Below are 21,501 nucleotides of genomic sequence, written 5' to 3' on the forward strand. Positions count from 1 at the left end.
ACTTTGAAGACTGTGGTGGAAACCGCAAGGATTTCTCATCACTCAGCCCAGGCAGCAGAACTAATAGCCTTGTTAAGAGCATGTGAATTGAGTGAAGGTATGAGGGAAACATTTTTACGGACAGCCAGTACGCCTTTGGCGTGGCCCATAGTTTTGGGAGGCTGTGGAGGGAGAGGGGTTTCTTTACCACACATGGCCAGAAAATTCAACATGGTCCCTTTATTGATCGATTGTTATTTACTTTGACACCACCGGAGAAAGTGGCCATTATCAAGTGTAGCGCCCACAAGAAAATTATTGACTCTACTGGAAAGGGAAACTCCTTTGCTGATTCAGTAGCAAATGAGACAGCCAAGGCTAGAATAAGTCCCATGTTCCCTAGCACATCAGCCCGGTGGATAACAGAAACGTCCCTTTTTGACAACACCATTGAAAGTGTGAAAGAATTGCTAATAGAAGCAACACTAGATGAGGTACAGAGATGGGAACAGGAAGTAGGAAAATTAGATAAGAATGAATGTTGGATAGACCTATCTGAGAAACAGCGATGGTTACTCCCTAATGCATTAGTATATGCCGTAGTGACCATGGCACATGGTCCGGCCCACATAAGTGCAAAAGGTATTTGTGCGGTATTAGATCCATTATGGAACAATCCGAATATTTCCAAAACTGCCGCACACATTGTAAAATATTGCCCGGTGTGTTTGCAGCATAATCCTGGAGGTAGAGAATCTGTGTTGAGTGGAAATTTTGCCCCACCATCCTTGCCTTTTGAAGTCATACAGATTGATTACATTCAGATGGAACGAGTAAACAACTTTAAGTATGTACTGGTGGTGGTATGCGCTTTTAGTAAATGGGTTGAAGCCTACCCCACCAAGGAGGCCACTGCAGTTGCAACTGCTAAAGCTTTGATTAAAGAGTATTTCCCCCGTTATTGCTTGCCCCGGATTATCTGGTCCGACAACGGACCTCATTTTAATGCCCTGCTAGTACAAAGTGTTTGCGATGGACTGAAGATAAACAAAAGTTCCATGCCGCCAGACACCCGCAGTCAGCTGGCTTGGTCGAAAAATATAATGGCACTTTGAAATTAAAGATGGCTGGAGAGGAGTCAAGATGGCAGGTTGAACGCCGCCGAGTGAAGATGCTGTATGTGTTGGTCTGCTCTCTCAAATTTACTACGCTGCCTTAACGCTCAAATGCCTCAATGCTAAAAATGAAGAATGGATGAGGACAAAGAGGAGGTTTACTGACGGAAATTAAAAAGAACTCTCACATCTGCAATCGGAGGAGAGGAGAGGAGAGAAAGAACATTTACCGCATTTCTCACATTTCCCGAGAGGAACGTTTGGGGACCGGAGCTCAACGGGATCAATGTACTGGCGGTTGTTGCAGCATTGCGGTGGGAGCCTGCTTCGCTCTTGGAACCGCGCAGCGAGCTTCGCTCGCTCACCACCGCCCTCTACAATCACAGCCGGCTGGGCGTTCCCAGCCTTGCTTCAGCTGCGCGCACACCTGAGGATTTTCCCGGTTGCACGGCTTGGGCTGCGGCGGCCGACGGAGACGGAGACAGAGACGGCAGAATCGGCGGCGGTGTGTGAATCAATGTCCTCACGTCAGACTAGATCCAGGAAGACCGCTCAGACATTAAAAAAAACGCCTTCAGGTACCATGACTGCAGCGGGTCTAGGGGTAACTGTGGCAGGGTCTTTTGGTGATAAAATCGAGACACATCAAACATTAACATGCAAAGAATCAAATAATTCTGCTAAACCTAAACTTAACTCTGACTATTTAAAGACTCCAAATACTAACAGTATAAGCAAAGTTGATGTTGATGTTGATAAGAGCCAGATTCAGAGTCAGGGGGCGAAACATGATTCTGCTACAGTTACTAAAGGAGGTGTTAGTAGTGAATTAAGCGTTGAATCAAGGATAACAGAGATACTGCCAACCGGCAAACAAAAGAGGAAAGAGAATGACAAAACTGATAAAACTGGGGATAAAACCGATGAGATACAGGCCGATAAAGAGCTTGCTGTACCCATAGTGCCATACAACAAATCAGTGGAGACTTTGGCAGATAAGAGTACTCAGGAGGTAGTACAAGATATTGGCCTTGTTACTGAGACGCGCGGTGGTAAAAAAGGCTCTGATAAACTACCCATGGATAAGGGGCTAACAGGCACTGTAATTAAAGAAACCAGTGAGATAAAATTGGCCAAGACAAGTGTGATCGCTAATAGTTTGGAGGCTCCAACAGAGAGAGACTTAACAAATAGACCACTGCAGATGGTACAAGATCAACCGCAAGGCTCTGTAAACCTTAATACCAACACTAAGGCATTTGTACAGACTGATATACTTAAAACAAAGGAGAGAGAGAAGGAGAAAGAAGGTGTGGTTGATTTATCTCAGGAATCTGGGGGTAAATCAGACGAAGATTCAAATGTCGACTACGAGGAACTTTCTGAAGCAGAAGAAGAAGGGCTTAATGAGGTACCCAAAGCGACAACTAACAAAAAATTGGTGTCAAGGAAAGCCAAGAGGAAGGTCAAGACTAAGCAAAAAATCCTTTTACTAAAAACAACAGGTAAAGAAATGGCAGGAAGCAAAAAAAGTCGATTAATAGATGATAGCCCTCTGAGAAGGTGGATAGAGGCTAAAGGTGGAGTTAAGAATATGGCCCTAAGACTTTCGGGGCCAGTCCCGATGAGCTGAACGGTCAGTTTAATAAAATCCAAGAGGGCAATTTAAGTAATGATATAAGCTTAAATTTGAACAGGCCCATGGACCCACCAACTGACCCACTGATAGATTCTAGCTCAAGCGCACTTTCCTCGAACCAAGAGGTACCTAGTAATATGGCCACAGCTTCTGCAGAAGTGAATGGTGACTCAAGCACTGGGATTTACCCAGGAGTTTCTAGAATTTCTTCTATTAGTATTTCAGATACCTCTTTGTTCCACACCACACTAAATGATGCTGTGAAAGCCAGTGAGGAACAAGATCTTGAGCTTTCAGCTCTTAATACTGATCAGATGATTGAAGCCAATGAAACCATAGTATCCAGCTTGAGGAAAATCCAAACACAACTAGATCACAACTCTGATGCTAATCCAGGAGAAACTTTGGAACATGATTCTTTGGAGGTTGTGTCGGATGATACTAATCTCAATTCTCAAAAAACAACACCCGATTTGTTTCCCGCACAAGCTCGAAAATCCTCTCAATCGAATGCATCTGACAACTCAAATCCTACATCTTCAAAAAACATATCAATGGAGGCAATTATGCAGACTCTCATAGAACAGAGAGTGGAGATACAACAGCAATATCTTCAACTACGAGAGGATAATACTAAGGTACAAGGAACTATGAGAGATATCTGCCAAAATTTGGGAGGAGTAACAAAAGAGATAGAAGACATCAAATCACGAATAGTGGAGGTGGAAGAAGATGTAAGTCAAACTACATCCACCGTCAAACAAAATACTTCAAGAGTGTCCCTGCTGGAAGCTAAAGTGGGGGACTTGGAAAACCGGGCCCGAAGACAAAACCTTAGACTATTCGGTATACCAGAAGGTATTGAGGGGTCGGATCCGAGAGCCTTTATGGTTAAACTTTTCCAAAGGGCCTTTTTGGACCTTGCGGATTGGGATTGGGACTCCCAGCTCCAGAGAGTACATAGACTTCCTTTAGTCCAAAGAAATACAAATAGTAAATTTCCGAGACCTTTTTTGATTTACTTTGGTAACTTTCTTTTGCGACAAGCAGTAGCACTAAAAGCTAAACCTAACAATCCTGTCACTGTTGATAATTTCACTTTTTTTGTGAAGTCTGACTTAACTAAGGCTACAATGGATAAACGGTGGGAACTTCGGAAATTGATTGATGCCTTTAAAAATTTAGGATGCCTGGCCTATCTTCAAGAACCTGCTCGCCTTAAGGTTATTCGTGATGGGCAAGTGGTCTTTTTCACTGATCCTTTATCTGCGGAACAATGTTTGGAAAAATGTTCCCGCGATAATGAAAAAAGAAACCAAAAAGAAAATTAGTGCTATACTCTCTTTTTAGGGTATAAAGGGGCAGGTTTATATATATATATTTTTTGCACATTCTTTTTTTTCTTCTTCTCTTTCTCTCTTTTGTTTTGTGTGTCTTTCTGAGTCTGAGTTAAATATAGATATAATAAGGCATGAATTAAAACAAGGTTTGAGCAGCCACTCATGCATGCTTCTTCACTATGCTGCCACTTCAGCGGCAGCACATGCTAGAGGGGAGCTCCCCCCCAAGGAACGGGTCGCAGCAAGGGAGGGGGTGGGGTTGTCACAGGGGTATGGGTGACAACTGGTGTCGAGGGTGGTGGGTGGAGATAAAAGTGAAAAAAGCGATTGCAAGATGTGACTTTTTTTTCTCTAAGAGAAGTAGGAATGAAAATTTAACGATGGGGAAACGCATGGAGGAAGAGGGGAACAATACGTATAAGATCAATTGTATATCAATTAAATGCTTAAGTTAAGAATTTTATGTTGGAATGTAGATGGCCTAAACAGTAAAATTAAAAGAAACTTAGTACAAGAAGAGCTTAAAATGTACAACCCTAATATAGTGCTGCTCTCAGAAACTCATATAAAATATCAAGACAGAAAGTTGTTAACCCAACTAGGCTACGATTTGGTTGTTTGTACCTCTTTAAATGAGACTATAAGGGGGGGTTGCTATTTTAAAACAAAGAACACTCCCATTAGAGATAATTAAAACTGCCTCAGATACTAGAGGAAGGTGGGCAATAGCACAGATGCAAGGGGCTAAGGTTAAACTGGTATTTTGTGTGGTATATGGTCCAAATATTGATAAACCCAAAGTTTTTGAAGATTTAAGTTTAGAACTACTTGAATGGGAAGGGGAAACTATCATTGCTGGGGACTTCAATTGTGTTATGAACTACAAAATAGACTCTACGGGGCCAATGAACTTCAAAAGAATGTATAAAGTAAGAGCAGCAATTTTAGAACTTGCAAGATTAAACAATATTAGAGATCTATGGCGGTCTAAGCATCCTAGGTTGGCAGGCTTTACTTACTATTCGACCCCACATAGATCCTGCTCTAGGATAGATATGGTATGGGCTTCTGAACAAATTTTAGAAAATTGTGTGATTGAAATCTGCCCCAAAGTTACATCGGATCATAACCCTCTGCTTTTGGAAGTTAATATTGAAAATCAAAATGAAAAACCATGAAAGCTCACTTTTCCTAGACACTTATTAGTTGATCTAACATTCATTTCATTAATTAAAAAACATATACAGGAATTTATTTTACTAAATGTTAATTCTGCTAGTCTTAATACTGTATGGGATACTTGTAACTGTAGTATTAGAGGGTTTGTCCAGCAGTATGTATATAGGCTCAATGCAGAAAACCGTAATAAGAATAAAAATATGACATCTAAATTATCAGACCTGGAAGCGCAATTGGCTGAAGCAACTTTGCACTCAAAAAATAATATTGAGTTGCTTATAGCACAATTGGCGGAATCACAAGCCGGACTTAAAAAAACGTTGAGAGAAAGGTATGTAGTAAAACTACAAAAATACAAATTAGATCAATACGAAGGCGGCGATTGTATTGGAAAAATATTGGCCTTTAAAACAGCGGATAGAAAAGCGAAAACCAAAATTAAGGAAATAATTGGCTCAGATTCAGTGATATATGGACAAGAGGATCAAATACTAAATCAATTTGTCAAATTTTATCAACATCTATACACTCCAGAGGAGTCACCAAATAAAATAGAGATTGTAAAATATCTGGATCAAAATCTAGGACCACTGCGAGCGTTAAATTTTGAAGTAATCCAACAATTAAACGCTGATATTACTACTGAAGAGATAAAACTTGCTATTGACCATCTACCAGCAGGTAAGGCGGTCGGTGAAGATTGTATACCAGGTGAACTTTATAAACTTTGCTATCAAGAGCTAGCACCACTACTACAAAAAGTAATTAATTCGATTATTATTTCTAAACAAGCACCTTCCTCATGGAAAATAGCCAAAATTATATTTTTCTTGAAAAAGGGAAAACCGGAAAAAGAGTGTGGTTCGTATCGGCCCATATCTCTACTCAACTCTGACGTCAACATTTTTGCCAAAATCTTAGCTAATCGGTTAGCTCCCTATATGCCTGACATTGTCAATCCTCAACAGCACGGCTTTGTAGTTGGTAGAGATACCACTTTGCATGTCAATACCTCAATAACAGCTTTTGATGTAGCAGAAACCACAGACACCCCACTCGGTATGATAATGTTAGATGTTGAAAAAGCATTCGACCGAGTGGGGTGGGAATATCTGTGGACAGTATTAAGCAAAATGGGTATAAATGGCTCCTACTTAGATTGGGTTAGGTCAATTTACGATGATCCACGAGCCGTGATTAGCTATGGAGGCATAGATTCTGATAATTTTAAGATTGCAAGAGGTACAAGACAGGGATGCCCCCTCTCCCCACTATTGTTCGCCCTATCTTTAGAACCTTTTTTAAATGCTTTAAACGACCAAATCAGTATAATACCAGCTCACCATGGGGATACAACTCTCAAATTAACCGCCTTCGCGGATGATATAGCAATATATACATCAGATGTCTGTAAAGCTATGCCAGCAATTGTAGAAGAAGCACAAAAGTATGGGAAAATCTCTGGGTATAAATTAAATGTCAACAAAACCCAAATTATACTCAATTATACTCCGGCTATACGTACTTACGAAACCTGCAAAGAAGCCGTATACTTAGGTATTAAACTTACTGCTAAAGTGGGGAAAATTGTGGAAATAAACTATGGGTCATTCCTTAAAGAAACCGCTGCGAGTTTTAAAAAATGGCATAAGATACCCCTGAGTCTGCTAGGGAGACTCAATCTGATCAAGATGAAAATCTTACCCAAGCTGCTTTATTTGTGTAGAGCCATACCGTTACAACCAAATAAGCTTTTTTTTAGAAAGTTGGATGGCATCTGTAGTAGCTTTATCTGGGGGTATAAAAAGGCACGAAGGGCGGTTAAATATTTGACACTACCAATTTCCAAAGGGGGACTTACTTTTCCGGACTTCAATCTTTACTTTCTAGCTACTTTTCTTTTACGCATTAGGAGCTTATTAAAAAATACTCCTTCTTTATTTTTCCATCAGTATATGTTGGGGGCTGATGCCAATCAATTTCTATTACGGGTCCACGATCCAAACTACTTTAAAAGAGTAAAATTTAAGACTGCTAAGCATGCTATAAGAATCTGGGATAAAATTCTGCACATTAGTAACAGCTCATTTTACAACGCAGAACTTAGACTATGGAATAATCCTGGCCTTCCGGGTATATTTTCGGACGGTTTGGGTAATCGGTGGATAAGACGGGAGCCATCATAAACAATTGGAAGACCAATAAGACAAATGTCTAAACACTCTAGTTATGACTATGACTATAACTCAAGCTTCGGCTGTACACCCTATCGCTACCTCATATTTAGGTGTTATCTGCACTATGTATCACACCAAAGTTACTACCCCTATCTTGTCATGTGAATATTTATGATCGTTACAACTAGCTATACCCATTTTACCCTTTGGTAATTACTCTGACACTGCTCTGATAATAACTTACAATCCTACCTCATCGAACTTGACTGTACGACTATGGCACAACCTAAACCATATGCACCACTTATCGCTAAGTGATCAGGCGTTAAGAATATATTTACTCAATCACCCTAGATAGCATATTGCCTCCTTCATTCCATATTTGTTTTTGTTGTTATAATTGCTACTATAATGTCAAGTTATTAACTTCATATGTCAGTTTGTAACCATCCTAGATAGTATATCGCCTTCTATCTTCATATATGTTTGCTGTTATAATTGCTTATTGTCAATCTGTAATCTCATATGTAAAGCGCTCTGATACCCACGGGTCTTGTCCGCGCTATATAAAACACTATAAATAAATAAATAAATAAAAATATAAATACACTAGGAGACCTCTACGGTACTAATGGTTTGATTGATTTTGAGAATTTAAAAATTACAAACGGGCTTACGGATGATATGCACTTTAAGTATAGACAACTGAGAGATTTTTTCTGTAATAAATTGAGAATAACGGAAGTTAAACATTCTGATATTCTTGAGGGTATTTACTCTGATAAAACTAAATCATTAATCAAATTGGGATATCAATGGCTCATCAAGGATAAGGGAGAAAACACAACTCAAATTGCAGCCAAATGGTCCCGTAGATTAAATCAAAATATAAATTCAATACAGATCGGAAGTGCCTTAACCCACCTAAGCGATATAGTTCATTCTTCTAATCTCAAAATGCAACTATATAGGACAATTACTGAATTGTACTATACGCCACAAAAAATATCTAGCTGGGCGCAAGGTAACTCGATATCAGATAAATCCATGTGTGTTAAATGTAATACTGCTGCAGCTGGAATTGAACATATGTTATTCTCTTGTCCTGCACTCTCCAATTTTTGGAATCGAATATCTTATCATCTTCGATTTAATCAGATAAATTCACCGGATCTTACAGTACAAATGGTTTTATTAGATATCCAAGACAGGAACTGCCCCAATAAGGATCTTTTAACGATTTTGTTAGCATGTGCTAGATTAACAGTAGCTAGGGTTTGGATATCTAAAGAACCCCCTAAGGTTGCGGATTGGTTATCATTGGTTTACGAAATTAGAACTATGGAGTTCTCTTTAGCTAAACTTAGAGGTCCAAAAGCTCTTCTGAGAAAAGAAAGGATATGGAAGCATTTCTTTGAAGTCCAAGAAATGTGATTAGGCCTATACTTATTCTGGTCTTTTTGTTTCAGCAGTTCATTATGTTAACGGTAGAACTAACATGAAGTTTTGTTTACAGTTTATTCTGTATTGTTTCCACTCATCTATTTTTTGTCTGTATCAAGTGTATATGCATGTTTAGTATGGAATTGAAATGCAACGAATTTTGTCACTTCTTGCAATAATAAAAATGTTTAAAAAAAAAAAAAAAAGAAATTAAAGATGGCTAAAATCTGTGCAAGCTCTGGATTGAAATGGCCTGATGCCCTTACATTGGCATTATTGTCCCTTAGAATGATCCCTCACACTAGAACTGGGTTGTCTCCTTAAAAAGGTGATCTTTGGGCGCCCGCCAACGTGTGGGGTCCCCAGACCCCGATCCTTTAGGGGTATTGATTACCCATTGATGACAGACTATCTGTATGCTTTGACTAAATATCTGTGTTCTATTCATCAAAAGGTGTCGGACACATTGCAGCCACTGCCGGAGGGTCCTGGACATCGCTTGGAACCTGGCCAGTGGGTTCTGGTGAAGAATTACCAGCGGTAATAGAGTTTGGAGCCAAGGTGGTCAGACCCCTACCAGATCATCTTGGCAACGAGGACTGCGGTGAAAGTGCATGGGAGAAAACACTGGATCCACGTCAGCCATTTGAAACGACTACCGCTACCCCTGCCATTTGATGTGCGGAACCGAGAAGGAGTTCCGAGTCAGGAGGGAGAGCTGATTCAAAGCTTTGTGCCCTTTTCAGATGCCCAGGAAATAGGGCAATCAAGAGAAGTGTTGCCCGCAGTCGAAAGTGCGACAGCTCAATCAGCAGAAGCTGTCAGTTCCAGGGCACCACAAGGGGTGAATGCATCAGATGCCCATGCAACAGAATTGTTTTCTGACCAGGAGCAACCTGGCGGTTGTAAATACGATCTGCGGCCCCGAAAACAGCGCGGTACCCCAGTCTCCAATAGTAGAAGTTAGACAGAGACTTGAGCTGAGGAAAATCGGATAGAGTGACTGGGGTACTGAGCAAGACACTGGACTGAACCTGTAGAGAGCTTGGAGCATTGTGTTAAATAAGCTCTGTTCAGAAAGAAAGACTGAGTTAACGGCCGCGGTCGTGCTACCGGAATATGAAAGTTTGTTCTTTTTGATGAACGATAGGAGTCTGCCTGTGAGGCTCTAACGGACACAGGGAGAAGATCCCTTTGTGGGAAGAAGAAACCCTCTGGTGCTTTGTGGATACAAAGATTAGTTTTGGACTTTTAGAAAGGGACCGAGGTAGATTTTGGACTTATAGAGAGTATGTTTCCTTTTGCTCGATTTGTGATGGAGGACGAACGACCACCTGCCCCTCGGTGTTATATTGATAATATGCAATTATTTTCCTCACTATGTAGCAAATCCTAAAATATATACTGAGAGATTATGAGGTCATTCTAAAATATATAGAGCAGCTTCAGGGATTTGATGCCGAAGGAAATGAAGGAGAGGGATCCTTAGACCCAGATGCCTGTATGAATGTGTACACTGATTACAAAAATGTCACTTGGTTGCAAGACGAAATGCAGGATTTTGAACTTTTTAACTCTACTATGTATTTTCAGCATTTTAAGGAACGCAATGTTACAAATGATAAAGCTTTGCCGATCCCCATTATAAATACTACTTCCCCTTTTTGTATAAGTGGGCGAGGTCATATTAAGGTAGGAAGTAGTAAATGTAATTACACCTACACTTTGCAAACAGACAGTACTCCCCCTGTGATCACTCCCCCTAATGTATATTTTGTGTGTGGTGAAAATGCATACACTTGGCTTCCTCGGGGATGGGCAGGGCGGTGTTTCATCTCATTTCTCTATCCCCCAGTTTATATTGCCTCCTCGGACTATCATAAGACGCATCGATTAGTTAAAAGGGAGATAGAATCTAACCGAACCATTAGGAGTTTTGATACTGATAGTACTGATCAGACGGACACCTCTTTTCAGCAGTTTGAAGACTTTGCCAAAGGTCTGACCCCATTTTGGGGCCCAATTTTCAATAGTCGTAGTATAAGACGCCTGTCTAGAATAGTGGAGAATGTGGTTCAAACCACAACCGAGATTCTGACCAACATTACTGTTGAGCTTCAGGCTACGAGGCTTGTTTCGCTTCAGAATCGGATGGTTTTAGACGTCATCCTAGCAGATAGGGGTGGAGCCTGTCGCGTGATCGGAGCTCTTGCTGCCTTTTTATTCCTGATTCGGCCCCTACCATACATCTTGCAATCCAGAAACTGCATCGGTTGGCCAGTGAAGCCCATGTTGAGAATGGTACTTGGTCCCTTAGTGGATGGTTCTGGGGTCTCCTGGCTACCTGAGGTTGGAAAATATTTATGGTTCTAGCTGGAGCCTTTGGGGTTATATTCACTTGCTGTTTGTGTCTCCAATGTGGCCCGGCTTGTTGCTCTTTCTGTGCAACTAGGATAACGTCTGCTTTGACTATTTCTCGTCAGGCTACGGTTGAGAAGCAAATGATCCAGAAGGAGGTTTCGGATCTTATGCAGATTGATGAGGGAGTGTTTGTGGTGTGGTAAAATTAATTACCTATGCATAATTTATACGGTAAAATCAATAAGAATAACTCAGAGAAATAAGAGGCAAAATCCGGGATATTGAGGTTAACTCAAAAGGGTTTTATTCCTGTAAAAGGAATTGGGTTATTGGCTCGAGCCAAGGTGGCATACCATTCCGTCACCACATAGGTTCGGGAAGGGGCAGACAGACAACATATTATTTACACAAGTTCATATATATAGTCAATGCATCACAATAGCGAATATGCAGTAGGCGTAACAGCTGGAAAAAGAGAGATAAAACATGAATACGTCATAGAAAAGGCGTTACAATAGGCGTGCATGAAGGCGTGTACTAGAAACGTCACTTATCATGAGGTCACAAGTAGGTGGATCCAGAAGAGAATCCTGCAATGTCAGCAAAAATATATGGCAGAGATGCGCGCGCAGCAGCTTGACGTGAGTCTGACGTGTAACCGGAGGGTGAAGAGGACTTGACATTTAGCACTACAAGTGTAGACATAAGTCTAGGACGTCAGATCAACCTAATCCCAAATCGTATCTGATATCGTATGTTTAAGGAACTGTAGTATCTGGAAGGGAAAAGGTCTCTCGGGCGAAGACTACTCTATACTGGTTGTGAGTGCGTGTACATGTGTCTACATGTCGGCATGCGGGGTGAGGGGGCATGGGCCTACCATGGCAACAGAGTCTATGAATTACTTGCACGGAGACAGAAAGACCGGGCCCACTGCTCCTGCAGCTGGGAGGATGTTTACTTGAGCTACGAGACAGGAATGTATTTTCGAGGAGTGGAGCAGATAATTCGAAGGTTGAATACAGTCTTGGCAGGCAGAAGGCTGGGCTATGCGCCGGAGCCGCGCAAGGAGTAAGGCAGGGGTCACTGGTACAGAGGCAGCCTGGGTTGAGGCCCTCAGAGTCGGGAAACAGGAAATAAGCTCGATGGCAGAATCAGGGCCTACTTCGCCAGAGCTGAAAAACGTGTAAAGTGCACCACAAAAAGACGGTGGTACAGCATATATAGGGACTGAATATCCAATCCGTTCATGGCGGATCTGAAAGAGGACATGTTATAGATGGACGCAAATGTGTTTGCGTCTTCGTAGCTGGCACAGGAGGGAAATCACATGCACTGCAAGCTAGTACATGGAGACGGTGGGGTACGCGCTGGGGAACACTACTCGATCAAAAATTATATTTCCTCATTCCCTCCTTGTTCCCCACGGACCCTTCATGATACATCGATTCTCATCAATTGATCAACTTGTTCACTTAACATCATTTGCTCTTCTTTCTTTTCGCGTTTTGAATGGGAACTTGGATGCGGAACGCATGAAGTGGCACACAGGCCGCAAATCGCCGGTCCACATTGGAGACATAGGCAACAGCTGAGTACTATGAGAAGGCCAATACCTAGGAGGGATAGGATCTTCCACCCCCAGGCTGATAACGTTGTCCAGAACCAACCGGACCAAGTCCAGGTGCCTGGAGTCTGATGTATTAAACTTGCAATTTTATGGAGACGTGTAATAGCTTTGTACACGGTTGGCGCGTTATTTGGGATGAAAACACAGCAACTTGACCCGATGACCTTACAAGCTCCACCCCTATCTGCCAAGATGACGTCAATAACGAGACGATTTTGAAGAACAACAACCCGCATGGCGGACTGCTCCTCCGTTAAGTTACCTAGGGCTGAAGTGGTCTCAAGTACCACTGCTTCGAGGGTTCTGGTTAATCTACGGATTAGTTTACTATTAGAAACAGTACCTAGGTAGGGGAAGAAACCTTTGTTAAAATCTGTATATTGTTCCCATGTGGTTTCAGTATAATCGACAAGCGGGAGATCTCTTTGGTATCTATGCTTAACCAGATTGGTATTTCTATGGTAGTCAGGAGGGGCTAGAAAAACAGGTGGCAGAAGGAATGCAATGTAATAGGTACCATCCCAATCTAGAGGCAAACGGACATATGCAGTATGGCCACAGACAAAATAGGAATGACGTAGAGCCCTAAACGTGGATCTACCATGATCACTGAAATCGACCACAGTAGTACATTTACTATGACCTAAGTGTACGGAACCATTCTTGCGATCACATAGCTCACCAGTAACTGGCAATACTGCCATAGCAGGTAGAACAGGAGCAGCTTCGGATTCGACAGATAAAATCATGAATGTAACTGTGTAATTACCTAATCCATATACTTCATTTTCTAGATCAGTTCCAGTATCTACGGGGAGTCCCTCCTTGTCAGGGTAGCATACTTTAAGCAAGACTAAGTTCAGGTTTCCCCAAACCCAGTTACCTTCGTAAATAGCAGCATCAGAAACTAGGGAATTGAGCATTTTAAACCATGCACCACATGTGCCATTGTGAGTGAACGGGTGGGGGAAAAGGGGCAAAACACCCTTGTTCTCTTGGTAAGGAGGGAGTCGACCACATATCCAACAGTTTGTAGCATTGGTAGTCTGATGGGAGTGATGTAACATACTAATGAAAGTGTTATTGCGCAGCGCAAGTCTATAGGATAACTCATGTGGGGGTAATTCACTAAAAGAATGTTCGGCAGTAACATTATAAGCAGATTGTGCACGCTTGAATATAGGATAATATATGTGTAACAGAACACTAGCAGTAATAACCAGCAGACTTAAGAAAAACATAATAAGTAATGTCACTATACAGCGACTGCGAAGTGATTTACAATATGCATTCTTCTTATGTTGTCTTTGTCTATCTCTCTCTCTATCTCGATCTAGGGGATACATGTCAGAAACTAATTTAACCGATTCACCTAGGGGAGGACTTAAACAATTAAACTGTCTGACTTGCTAGATCGTAACTTTAACCTGTATTCTTCTGAAGCGGTTTTCTCAACCATAGGGAGTTTTGAGTCAGTTTGTGGAGGAGGGCAGGGTTTAGAGTCCAAGTCCGAAGGAAGTCCGTAGAACTTTTTAATGTGGCTGGAATGCAGCCATCCCTTCCTGCCCTCTATTTTAACAGCTGTCCTCGTTGTGAGCAGAACCAATTTCGGGGTTTGCCAGCGGGGCTCCAATGGGCTCCTCCGATCAAAGTTGCGGATGAAAACGTAATCTCCAGGAACCACCTCGTGGGGCTTCACCTCGGTGTTGTCGGGAAAGGCTGCAGCTACCTGTGAACGACAAGATTGTAGTGCAGACATCAAGGAGGCAAGGTAATCTGTCAGCATAAGACAATCAACATCAGTTATTTTTCGTGGTATAGGCGTCCCCCACATATTCGGTGGTCTCCCAAAAACCACCTCGTACGGGGATAGCCCAGATCGGGAATGGACCACCATCCTCATATAGAAGAGGGCGACCGGCAAGGCAACTATCCAGTCCACACCCTTCTCTCTACAGATCTTGGAAAGTCGGATTTTTAATGTCTGATTATGGCGCTCCACGAGACCTGCTGCCTCGGGATGCCGAACACAATGGAACTTCCACTGATAACCTAACAGGAGTGTAATGTGTTCCACGAGTGCGGATGAGAATGGCTGGCCATTATCTGAGTACACGATGCGGGGCAAACCATACCGTGGGAAGTATTCACGAACCAGCTGTTTGGCAGTGGTCGGAGCAGTGTAATCGGGAACTGGGTATGCCTCTATCCACCGGGAAAGAACACACACGACTACGAGGACATACTTGAATCCTCGACAGCGTTCCATCTGGATATAATCCATCTGGAGTATTTCAAAAGGGTATTCGGGAGGCTGGAATCCACCTTGCTCTACGGGGATGCTTTTACCTGGATTGAACTGACCACAAATCATGCAAGTACGCACTTTCTGTTTGGCTGCTGCCCGTAAGTTTTTATTGGACCATATGTGTTGAATACTGTCTAGCATTGCTTTCTCTCCTAGGTGTGCGGGACTATGTATCGTGTTAATGATGACTTGTACCATAGAGTCGGGGAGAAACCATGTAGATTTTCCCTTCGTCATCCATCCCTGGTCTGTTTGGATCCCTCCTAGTTTAGTCCATTCCTTAATTTCATCTGGTGTTGCATGTGACTGTATGTCGATCACATCATGTGCGGGATCCCTAACTGTCATGCAGTGCGATGGTACCACTAATTGTGTCTGATCAGTTACATGAGTCCGGTTCTGAGCAGTTTGCTTTGCTGTTCGGTCTGCCAGGTCGTTACCCTGGGAAATGATATCAGTAACCTTGGTATGTGCCTTACATTTCATGATAGAGATTGCAGTGGGTAGATGTATTGCATCTAACAAGGCTTGAATGAGGGGACCGTGTTGGATGTTGGCACCGTGAGAAGTTAAGTAGCCTCTCTCTCGCCAGAGGACTCCAAAGTCGTGTACGACTCCGAATGCATAACGTGAATCAGTATATATGTTGACTCTCTTATTTCTGGCTTGAATACATGCTTGTGTCAGAGCAATAAGCTCTGCTGCTTGAGCTGACAAAGTGTCAATACAATTGGTTTCAATGACTTCCGTGTCTGTCGTGACGGCGTAGGCTGCCACTAATTCACCTGTCCTTGTTCTCATACATGAACCATCCACATACAGTGTCAGGTCTGGATCTGGTAACGGGACATCTGTCAAGTCTTGTCTGGGTTTTGTTGTGATAGTAATAACTTCAATGCAATCATGTGCCAATGGATCTACTCCATTTACTGGCAATAACGTGGCAGGATTTAATGTGCTGCAGCGTCTGATTTCAATGTGTGGCTGAAACAATGTCAGTTCGTAACCTGTCAATCTTGCTATGGTCAGGTGTTGGGTTTGAGTCCGATTCAAAAGGACTTCTACAGAATGCGGAACCTGTACTGTCAATGGGTGTCCTAACACAATAGAATCACTCTGCCTGATTGCTAAAGCTGTCGCTGCAACTGATTTCAAACACGCCGGAAGGGCCTGGGCTACTGGGTCTAATGTGCTAGAGAAGTAAGCACAAGGCTTGTGTGAACCTGCTTGTTCCTGAGTGAGGACTGACAAAGCAGTACCCTCACGTTCTGTGACAAAAAAGTGTAAAAGGCTTACTGTAACATGGCGTTGCTAAAACAGGTGCTTGACATAAGGCTTTCTTCAAATCTTCAAAAGCTTGTGTATGTTACTGAGTCCAAGGGAGGACAGTCGAAGTCGCTGCCTCCTGTGTCGTTAACTGAATGAGTGGTTTCGCTAAAAATGCATATTGGGGAATCCATTGTCTGCAGTATGAAGTGAGGCCTATGAAAGCCCGTACTTCCTTTTGTGTTCTGGGTGGTGCCATATGTACAATTAACTGAATGCGATCAGGTGTGAGCTGCCTCCCCACTTTGGACAGCAAGTGACCCAGGTACACAACTTGCTGAACACAGAATTGTAGCTTCGAAGGAGACACCTTGTGTCCTTTGTCGGCCAGGAAGTTCAAAACAGTCAGTGATGCATTTTCACATTCGGGTTCGCTTCGAGCGGTGATCAGCAGATCATCGACATACTGAAGCAGGGCAGTGTGAACTGGCATGTGGATGCTGTCGAGTTGTTTTTTCAATGCTTGACTATAGATGCTGGGGCTTTCTGTGAATCCTTGAGGTGCACGGGCAAATTTGAAAGATCGTCCATTTAAACTGAATCCGAACAAATATTGGCTGTCCGGATCAATAGGGACACTGAAGAAAGCGTTCTTGAGGTCAATTACAGTGAAGAACGTTGCTTCGGAATCAATAGCTGTCAATAATGAAGAGATATCTGGGACCACGGGGTACTGTGGTACAATGCATTTATTCAATTCGCGCAGATCAATAACCAATCGATAAACAGGTGGAGCATTTGGGTCAGTTCGTTTAAGAACAGGAATGATAGGGGAATTACACACATTGGAGTCAGTTTCCACAACCACTCCTTGTGCAATGAGCTCGTCAATGATTCTCAGTAAAGCCACTACAGCATCTGGGGGTAACTTGTATTGTCGAATTCGTGGTAATACCACTCCTGCCTTGAGTGTGACTCGATATGGGGTAATGTGCATGCAACCTACATCAGTGGGGCCCTGCGCCCACAAGTGTGCAGGGACGTTCTGTAACCGGGGATCCATATCTCTCAATACATAATGACCTTTGAAATCTCGCAAAAATAATCGTACCCCTTCTGGAGAACAACATATAATAGCTCCTAGAGCCTTCAATGTTTTTATACCTAACAGGTTTTCTGGACATGATTTCGTGAGCAATAAATCTGTAGTCCGCGTCAGAGGACCTACTGCAAGAGGGAGGGGTTGTGACACTTCATTAATAATGGGTTTTCCAGAAAATCCAAGGGACACGTTCTGTGAGCCTGAGCGGGGTGCCCCTGGTACTTCGTTGTGGCTTATCGTGGTTCTGCTTGCCCCTGTATCAATGAGAAACTTCCTGTCTTTCCCTAATACTTGACTATGTACATAAGGACCATTTTGATCTACAGGAACTTCAATAAGAGGCAAGCGGAATTCCCTCTCCAGGCTATTTCATGTGTATCGCTGGTAATCAGGGTAATCGTTCTGCGCATACTGATACATCTGTTGTGTTGTGTTTTGTGTTGCGGTAATGGGCTGTTGTTGGGGTATCGCTACGGTCTGTGTAGATGCTGGCATGGGTGCAATATGTTGTATATTCTGGGGTACTTGTTGTGAAGTCTGATCTTGTCTAGGAGGACGCGGTCTCTCTTTAGTCTTACCCGTGGCGATATTATGTTTCAGAACTGCACAATCGTTTATATAATGACCTGGCTGTTTGCAATAATTACATACACCCTTTACAGGAACTGTTGAATTGCCAGGATGGGTCGCACCCTTTTTCTGACCGTCGGCTGGAACCGACTGAGCAACTAACATTTTCATTTTTGTATCTTTCATACGTCTTTGTTCATGTTCTTGTTCTTCTCTAAGTCTATTCTGGTGGTACTGTAACATTTGTAACATTTGTGAAGGGGTATTAGCCTGCCAAGTGCTTTCTACTTTCAGTACTCTATTCTTAACCTGGGGCAAGGAATTCTCGACTAATTTCGTTACAAAAAGATGTGGATATGACTCGCTACTTGCTTTCAGACCGCTATTTATACCAAAACATTTCTCAAATCGTGTATAGAAATCACTAGTGTCTTCATCAGGTTTCTGTTTGCATGCTGAAATAGCACCCCAATCTTCCTTTTTCGTACTCAATAAACGTGGCAACACTTGTACTAATAAACCTGGTAACGCTTTAACTTTGTCTCCAAGCCCTAGGCCTGGCACTCGGGTGTCTTCTTCATTTTGTAATGCAGCCCAATCAATCTTTGCGTCTCCCACCTCCCACTCTTTTTCTTTGAGTTTCTCGTATATGCCTGGAGGTAGTACTTTCAGTATTTTCATAAGGTCGGGATAAGTGTAATCGCCCATTAATAACATATCCTTTATTTCGCGGTGAAACCCTGCGGGATCTTTATCATGACTGGGTACTAGTTTCTTCATTTCCAACAATTCAATTTTAGTTACAGGTGTATACACAAACACACGCCTAAGCGTGTTGTCTGCGTTCTGTACGGGATGCACTTCTCGCAACGGATTCTGTCTATCCATATAATACATGGTTTTTCGTTCCATAACGGGTGCTGAGTTGATCTGCGGACATAAGAATGTACTATACTTGTGGCGGTGTTCTAGAATAACTTTAATCAGATCGGTACCTAGACCTTTCCATCTGTTCGTGACCAGTTCTATTAGTATGTCAGGCAGAGGGCCTGGATCAGAATGTTGGCTTTTATACAATAAAAGCAGATGTTGTATCATGTACATACCAGCTAAACGCTGTTCACTCGGAGTCAAATTCAGGAACGTATGTGCTAACGCATCATCACCATATTTCTCAGAGCTGTCAGCCCATTGCACGGCTGACCTGGCTAATTCTTGTTCATCCATAGAATCGAGTACATGGTACCCCATTCGTTCTTGAAGTATTCTGTCCGTGGCTTGGAATAAGTGTTCGGGTGTTCTAGGATTACACATGGCTTCCTGGTATAACCTTTTACTTTCTGGGCGCACTGGGCGCATCGAATTATTATATGGCCTTCCTTTACCTACATACGCTATCATTTCTCTAGCTGGCAACTGTGTGTGTTCTGGTGTCTCAGCTTCCTCCTCTGCCTCCTCCTCTGTGGATTCATGTTTGTCGGAATCTACTTCCGGTACGGGCTGTCTTTTCTCATGCATCTTATTTATTGCAGTTCTGATTCTTCGGTACATATTATCTACACAGGCCTCTCTGTCATGCTGTCCATCTGCTATATGCTGACCCCATTTGTGGAGTGCTTTTACATCTTCCGGGTTCATGCCCGGCCTATCCACTTCTCTAATAAAGCAGTTTATAAGAAACCGCAATATCTTGCCTTTAGTATCCACTTTCTGATAGGCCATGGCCTCCTTAATACTTTCAGGCCCTACTCCTGTCTGAACAAACTTATATATTCGATCCAAGTGTTCTGTCATTCCAGGTAGTGTCATTAGGAAATTCGTGACTCGCCGTAAACGTACTGATGCGAGTAACATTCTCTCGTCATTCTTTTTGCCAGGTACAGGATCATATCTACAGTCTGCAAGGCGATCTCCATAAATTGTAATATCTGTCCTAGGTGTACGCTGTTGCGCTATCTCCCTAAAGCTCATGCGATGGGTGGGTGGCGGGGTCTGGAAACCTATTGCTCCTCCGGACGCGCCTCCTGAGGCGCCGGCTCCGAAAGGGTTAGTCGGGTTCGTATCAAGGGAAGTAGGAGGTGGAGGGAAAGCTGGAAGACCAGGAGGAATCGGGGGAGGAGTAGCTTGTCGGGGAGGAAGAGCAAAATTGTCCTGACCGTCAGGTGCAGGCACTTGTGGCAATGCGGTATTAACATATGCGGGAGCTACATCGTCTAAATAGGAAGAAAGGAAAATGTCCTTTGCTGTCTTCTGGTGTGTTTTAGCCGGGAGCAATGGGGGTGGTAGGTCCTTCGGTACTTCCGGAGAGGCCTTTGGCAAGCCCTTTGACAGGATGGGGAACATGCCATTCATAAGTGTATTTCGCTGTCTGTCTACTTGTTCTAATTTTACTCTGATACCTTCCTCAACTAATGCGTTTTCTCGGGCCTTGTCAGGCTCCTCCTTACTCTTTTCTTCTAGTCTGTGAGCTTTTTCTGTACGCCTATGCGACTCTTTACGCCATAGCTCGATGGCATCCTTCTGTGACTGTCTGGCTTTCTTTTTCCATAAAGCTTCTTCTACTCTCATGATGCAATCTGCATCCCATGTCCCTGCAGCGGGCCATCTCTGATTCTCCGACAGTTCTTTAGTGTAGTCTACCCATAAGTCGAGAAATAACACAGCATCTAGGCCGTGCTTATGGTACATAAAGTACCCTGGAGTATCCCTAGGTGGAATGGGAACAGCTTCTTCTAGAACCCCTTTACGGGTTTTTATTTGTCTTAGTTTGGAGAACAACGGCATTCTGAAGTCTGGCTACTTGGTTCTTACTCAGATATGGACATAAACACACTATACATAAAACACGTTTAAGCACAATAATGAAGATCGAACATTCACTCACACCACGACATTTGAATGACACATTAAAACATTTCAAGAACGAACCACATTAATTAATTACAATGAAAACCTACCAACCACGTGAAACAGGATGTACCGCTAAACGGCACAGATACACCTTTTACAGATGCAAACTAGATATACTGCTAAACAGTATAGATACACTGCTAGACAGTGCAGACCAGGCTCGTGTACCCGAACCCGTCTTGACCGGCACAAGCTAATGCGCACGTCAGGATGCGTCCCTAGCAACGGTACTCACCAGGAAGCACGGAAACAGAAGGCCTCGGAAACCCTGGACTGGACTGGGCTCGGACTGGATTCAGACTCGACTCGTGACGCAGATACTTCGGAACTTCGGAACCTGGCGGGCCTCGGTATACCTCGGATCTTGCTCTCTCAGCTAGGCTCAGGTCGGGATCCTCCGCACTCCTCACCGCCTCGTCTGGGTGTCGATCGCAGCCTCAGTCACCTCCGTTGGCCTGAGGGAGATACAGGAAATCCTGCGG

Source organism: Lissotriton vulgaris, chromosome 3_1 (assembly GCF_964263255.1).
Source record: "Lissotriton vulgaris chromosome 3_1, aLisVul1.2, whole genome shotgun sequence".
Lineage (NCBI taxonomy): Eukaryota > Metazoa > Chordata > Amphibia > Caudata > Salamandridae > Lissotriton > Lissotriton vulgaris.